Source organism: Bufo bufo, chromosome 5 (assembly GCF_905171765.1).
Source record: "Bufo bufo chromosome 5, aBufBuf1.1, whole genome shotgun sequence".
Taxonomy (NCBI): Eukaryota; Metazoa; Chordata; class Amphibia; order Anura; family Bufonidae; genus Bufo; species Bufo bufo.
Genome location: NC_053393.1, coordinates 337,815,153 through 337,822,116, shown reverse-complemented (window position 1 = coordinate 337,822,116; position 6,964 = coordinate 337,815,153).

The window sequence follows — 6,964 nt, the reverse complement described above, 5'->3', positions numbered from 1 at the left end:
CCGAACTGCTATACCTGCAGTACCAGGTCGTCTATGCAGGGTCCGATCCAAGCCTAAAACTGTTGACGTAGGAAATTCATCCATGTCAACAGAAGAAGAGGAGGAAGCCTCGTGAATCCGGGTGAAGTTGTGTAGAACTACACAAGCTTGAATCACCAGGGTAGCATTCTCCGGATCCATTTGTATGGTTGTCAAAAACACCCTCCACTTGCTAGAGAGTATTCCAAAAGTGCACTCCACATACCGATGGGCACGAGTCAATCGGTAGTTGAAAATACGCCGCCTGACATCCAAACCACGCTTTGGGAAGGGCCGCATAACATGGAGGACACCTGACCATATAGGGAGGGTGTGCAGGGACTGGGGGTCCCCCTTCCCCCCTTTCCCAGGTTCCCTATCCTTGTTTTAGGGCCCCATTTGATTTTGGTCAGGATTTTGTTGCTTTGGGGGTTAATGATGTCATCCTGCAGCGCAGGAAGGGGCATGCTGCATAGGTGCCCCTTTATAAGACCCTGTGTCTCCTCCTTCTTCCTCTTTGGCAGAAGCGCTGTGTCCCTCCCTGTTGTATGGGTACGAAGGTTATTTTGGTGTGGCTTTTGGTTATGGAGGTTTTTGTGAATTCTGGGCTGATGGCTCGTGTTTAGACGTGGCATCCTATTAAGTCACAGCTGGCGTCAGGTAAAGAGAAATAGGATACTGAGCAGGTGAACTGGCGTAATCTGCCCGCTGGGAGTCCAGCGGCCGGCAGATCGCACGGGCTCAGTTATGTGTTATGCCGTTAAAAAAATCTGCTGTGGCCGACTACCACCCAACAAAATCGTTAAATAAAGGTTATGAACATGACTTGGTTGTCAGTATCATTTGTTGCGGGTTAACATGGCGGGGCCAGGGTGTAGAGGGTTACCCCTTCCCCTTCTCCTTTCCTGAGAGTGACTACCAACAGTCTGGTGAGTCAATGCAAACCCTTCATCAGCCACGAAGACAAATGGAGCCGGTGGACCTGCATATCCGGGAAGTCTTCTGGACTCGGGAAGGGCAAGCTGGGTGGCACGAAGCCGCTCACCCATTCTAGAAGCATTCTAGAAGTAACTTATAGTTACTGTCAGCAACAGCCATCAGCACTATAGAAAAATAATGCTTATAATTGAAGAAACAGGACCCAGAGTGAGGAGGCTTCTTCACACGAATGTGATTGCCATCCATTGCCCCCAGGCAGTTGGGAAACTGCGCAGAATCATTGAAGCCCTCAGAGATCTGAAACCAATCGTCCACCTTGGGCTGTGGCATCACCGTCTCTCGGAATTGTTGCCAGATGAACTGGCAAGTGTGACGCACAATCCGAGAAATCGTTGAGGTTCCCAAAAGAAACTCAAAATGCAGGGATGCAAACGAGTTCCCAGTAGCAAGGAATCTGTGGGCAAATAAAAAAAATACAAGCATTAAAGTACCCCAAGAAAGGGAACAGCATAAACATATTACCTATAATGCAGGGGTAGGGAACCTCAGGTTCTCAAGCTACTGTGAAAGTACAATTTTAACATTTATTTTTTAAAGGGGTAACTGCATTATTAAGTATCCTTGCTGGGAGTTTAAGTGTAAAACCAGCCAGAGAGCCGGAGGTTCCCTAACACTCCTCTAATGCTTGATATGCCACGTGTTCAAACTGTCTCTGGCTATTGTGACCGAATATCTGCAAAAAAAAAAAATTGGCATGGATACTATAAACACTGCCACCAATGGCGGTGTAGCCACGACTTTAATAAGAACTGAGACACCTCCTGTGCGGACAACATTTACATGCACTATGTATATTAACCACCTCAGCCCCCAGTGCTTAAACACCCTTAATGACCAGGCCACTTTTTACACTTCTGACCTACACTACTTTCACCGTTTATTGCTCGGTCATGCAACTTACCACCCAAATGAATTTTACCTCCTTTTCTTCTCACTAATAGAGCTTTCATTTGGTGGTATTTCATTGCTGCTGACATTTTTACTTTTTTTGTTATTAATTGAAATTTAACGATTTTTTTGCAAAAAAATGACATTTTTCACTTTCAGTTGTAAAATTTTGCAAAAAAAACGAGATCCATATATAAATTTTGCTCTAAATTTATTGTTCTACATGTCTTTGATAAAAAAAAAATGTTTGGGTAAAAAAAAAATGGTTTGGGTAAAAGTTATAGCGTTTACAAACTATGGTACAAAAATGTGAATTTCCGCTTTTTGAAGCAGCTCTGACTTTCTGAGCACTTGTCATGTTTCCTGAGGTTCTACAATGGCCAGACAGTACAAACACCCCACAAATGACCCCATTTCGGAAAGTACACACCCTAAGGTATTCGCTGATGGGCATAGTGAGTTCATAGAACTTTTAATTTTTTGTCACAAGTTAGTGGAAAATGATGATTTTTTATTTTTTTTTCTTTTCTTACAAAGTCTCATATTCCACTAACTTGTGACAAAAAATAAAAACTTCTATGAACTCACTATGCCCATCACGAAATACCTTGGGGTCTCTTCTTTCCAAAATGGGGTCACTTGTGGGGTGGTTATACTGCCCTGGCATTCTAGGGGCCCAAATGTGTGGTAAGGAGTTTGAAATCAAATTCTGTAAAAAATGACCTGTGAAATCCGAAAGGTGCTCTTTGGAATATGGGCCCCTTTGCCCACCTAGGCTGCAAAAAAGTGTCACACATCTGGTATCTCCGTACTCAGGAGAAGGTGGGGAATGTGTTTTGGGGTGTCATTTTATATATACCCATGCTGGGTGAGAGAAATATCTTGGTCAAATGCCAACTTTGTATAAAAAAATGGGAAAAGTTGTCTTTTGCCAAGATATTTCTCTCACCCAGCATGGGTATATGTAAAATGACACCCCAAAACACATTTCCCAACTTCTCCTGAGTACGGAGATACCAGATGTGTGACACTTTTTTGCAGCCTAGGTGGGCAAAGGGGCCCATATTCCAAAGAGCACCTTTCGGATTTCACAGGTCATTTTTTACAGAATTTGATTTCAAACTCCTTACCACACATTTGGGCCCCTAGAATGCCAGGGCAGTATAACTACCCCACAAGTGACCCCATTTTGGAAAGAAGACACCCCAAGGTATTCCGTGAGGGGCATGGCAAGTTCCTAGAATTTTTTATTTTTTGTCACAAGTTAGTGGAAAATGATGATTTTTTTTTTTTTTTTTTTTTCATACAAAGTCTCATATTCCACTAACTTGTGACAAAAAAAAAAAAGTTCCATGAACTCACTATGCCCATCAGCGAATACCTTGGGGTCTCCTCTTTCCAAAATGGGGTCACTTGTGGGGTAGTTATACTGCCCTGGCATTCTAGGGGCCCAAATGTGTGGTAAGGAGTTTGAAATCAAATTCTCTAAAAAATGACCTGTGAAATCCGAAAGGTGCTCTTTGGAATATGGGCCCCTTTGCCCACCTAGGCTGCAAAAAAGTGTCACACATCTGGTATCTCCGTACTCAGGAGAAGTTGAGGAATGTGTTTTGGGGTGTCTTTTTACATATACCCATGCTGGGTGAGATAAATATCTTGGTCAAATGCCAACTTTGTATAAAAAAATGGGAAAAGTTGTCTTTTGCCAAGATATTTCTCTCACCCAGCATGGGTATATGTAAAATGACACCCCAAAACACATTCCCCAACTTCTCCTGAGTACGGAGATACCAGATGTGTGACACTTTTTTGCAGCCTAGGTGGGCAAAGGGGCCCATATTCCAAAGAGCACCTTTCGGATTTCACAGGTCGTTTTTTAGAGAATTTGATTTCAAACTCCTTACCACACATTTGGGCCCCTAGAATGCCAGGGCAGTATAACTACCCCACAAGTGACCCCATTTTGGAAAGAAGACACCCCAAGGTATTCGCTGATGGGCATAGTGAGTTCATGGAAGTTTTTATTTTTTGTCACAAGTTAGTGGAATATGAGACTTTGTATGAAAAAAAAAATTAAAAAAAAATCAGCATTTTCCACTAACTTGTGACAAAAAATAAAAAATTCTAGGAACTCGCCATGCCCCTCACGGAATACCTTGGGGTGTCTTATTTCCAAAATGGGGTCACTTGTGGGGTAGTTATACTGCCCTGGCATTTTCCAGGGGCCCTAATGTGTGGTAAGTAGGTAAATGACCTGTGAAATCCTAAAGGTGCTCTTTGGAATATGGGCCCCTTTGCCCACCTAGGCTGCAAAAAAGTGTCACACATGTGGTATCGCCGTATTCAGGAGAAGTTGGGGAATGTGTTTTGGGGTGTCATTTTACATATACCCTTGCTGGGTGAGAGAAATATCTTGACAAAAGACAACTTTTCCCATTTTTTTATACAAAGTTGGCATTTGACCAAGATATTTCTCTCACCCAGCATGGGTATATGTAAAATGACACCCCAAAACACATTCCCCAACTTCTCCTGAGTACGGCGATACCAGATGTGTGACACTTTTTTGCAGCCTAGATGCGCAAAGGTGCCCAAATTCCTTTTAGGAGGGCATTTTTAGACATTTGGATACCAGACTTCTTCTCACGCTTTGGGGCCCCTAGAATGCCAGGGCAGTATAAATACCCCACATGTGACCCCATTTTGGAAAGAAGACACCCCAAGGTATTCAATGAGGGGCATAGCGAGTTCATAGAAATTTTTTTTTTTTGGCACAAGTTAGCGGAAATTGATATTTTTAATTTTTTTCTCACAAAGTCTCCCGTTCCGCTAACTTGGGACAAAAATTTCAATCTTTCATGGACTCAATATGCCCCTCACGGAATACCTGGGGGTGTCTTGTTTCCGAAATGGGGTCACATTTGGGTATTTATACTGCCCTGGCATTCTAGGGGCCCTAAAGCGTGAGAAGAAGTCTGGAATATAAATGTCTAAAAAATTTTACGCATTTGGATTCCGTGAGGGGTATGGTGAGTTCATGTGAGATTTTATTTTTTGACACAAGTTAGTGGAATATGAGACTTTGTAAGAAAAAAAAATAATAATTCCGCTAACTTGGGCCAAAAAAATTTCTGAATGGAGCCTTACAGAGGGGTGATCAATGACAGGGGGGGTGATCAATGACAGGGGGGTTGATCAATGACAGGGGGGTTGATCAATGACAGGGGGGTGATCAATGACAGGGGGGTGATCAATGACAGGGGGGTGATCAATGACAGGGGGGTGATCAGGGAGTCTATTTGGGGTGATAACCACAGTCATTGATCATGCCCCTGTAAGGCTTCATTCAGACGTCCGGATGCGTTTTGCGGATCCGATCCATCTATCAGTGCATCCGTAAAAATCATGCGGACATCTGAATGGAGCTTTACAGGGGGGTAATCAATGACAGGGGGGTGATCAGGGAGTCTATATGGGGTGATCACCACAGTCATTGATCACGCCCCTGTAAGGCTTCATTCAGACGTCCGGATGCATTTTGCGGATCCGATCCATCTATCAGTGCATCCGTAAAAATCATGCGGACATCTGAATGGAGCTTTACAGGGGGGTGATCAATGACAGGGGTGTAATCAATGACAGGGGGGTGATCAGGGAGTCTATATGGGGTGATCACCACAGTCATTGATCACGCCCCTGTAAGGCTTCATTCAGACGTCCGGATGCGTTTTGCGGATCCGATCCATCTATCAGTGCATCCGTAAAAATCATGCGGACATCTGAATGGAGCTTTACAGGGGGGTGATCAATGACAGGGGTGTAATCAATGACAGGGGGGTGATCAGGGAGTCTATATGGGGTGATCACCACAGTCATTGATCACGCCCCTGTAAGGCTTCATTCAGACGTCCGGATGCGTTTTGCGGATCCGATCCATCTATCAGTGCACCTGTAAAAATCATGCGGACATCTGAATGGAGCTTTACAGGGGGTTGATCAATGACAGGGGTGTAATCAATGACAGGGGGGTGATCAGGGAGTCTATATGGGGTGATAACCACAGTCATTGATCATGCCCCTGTAAGGCTTCATTCAGACGTCCGTATGCGTTTTGCGGATCCGATCCATCTATCAGTGCATCCGTAAAAATCATGCGGACGTCTGAATGGAGCTTTACAGGGGGGTGATCAATGACAGGGGTGTAATCAATGACAGGGGGGTGATCAGGGAGTCTATATGGGGTGATCACCACAGTCATTGATCATGCCCCTGTAAGGCTTCATTCTGACGTCCGGATGCGTTTTGCGGATCCGATCCATCTATCAGTGCATCCGTAAAAATCATGCGGACATCTAAATGGAGCTTTACAGGGGGGTGATCAGGGAGTCTATATGGGGTGATCACCACAGTCATTGATCATGCCCCTGTAAGGCTTCATTCAGACGTCCGGATGCGTTTTGCGGATCCGATCCATCTATCAGTGGATCCGTAAAAATCATGCGGACGTCTGAATGGAGCTTTACAGGGGGATGATCAATGACAGGGGGGTAATCAATGACAGGGGGGTGATCAGGGAGTCTATATGGGGTGATCACCACAGTCATTGATCACGCCCCTGTAAGGCTTCATTCAGACGTCCGGATGCGTTTTGCGGATCCGATCCATCTATCAGTGGATCCGTAAAAATCATGCGGACGTCTGAATGGAGCTTTACAGGGGGGTGATCAATGACAGGGGGGTAATCAATGACAGGGGGGTAATCAATGACAGGGGGGTGATCAGGGAGTCTATATGGGGTGTTAAGGGGCTAATAAGGGGTTAATAAGTGACGGGGGGGGGGGGGGGTGTAGTGTAGTGTAGTGGTGCTTGGTGCTACTTTACTGAGCTACCTGTGTCCTCTGGTGGTCGATCCAAACAAAGGGGACCACCAGAGGACCAGGTAGCAGGTATATTAGACGCTGTTATCAAAACAGCGTCTAATATACCTGTTAGGGGTTAAAAAAAACACATCTCCAGCCTGCCAGCGAACGATCGCCGCTGGCAGGCTGGAGATCAACTC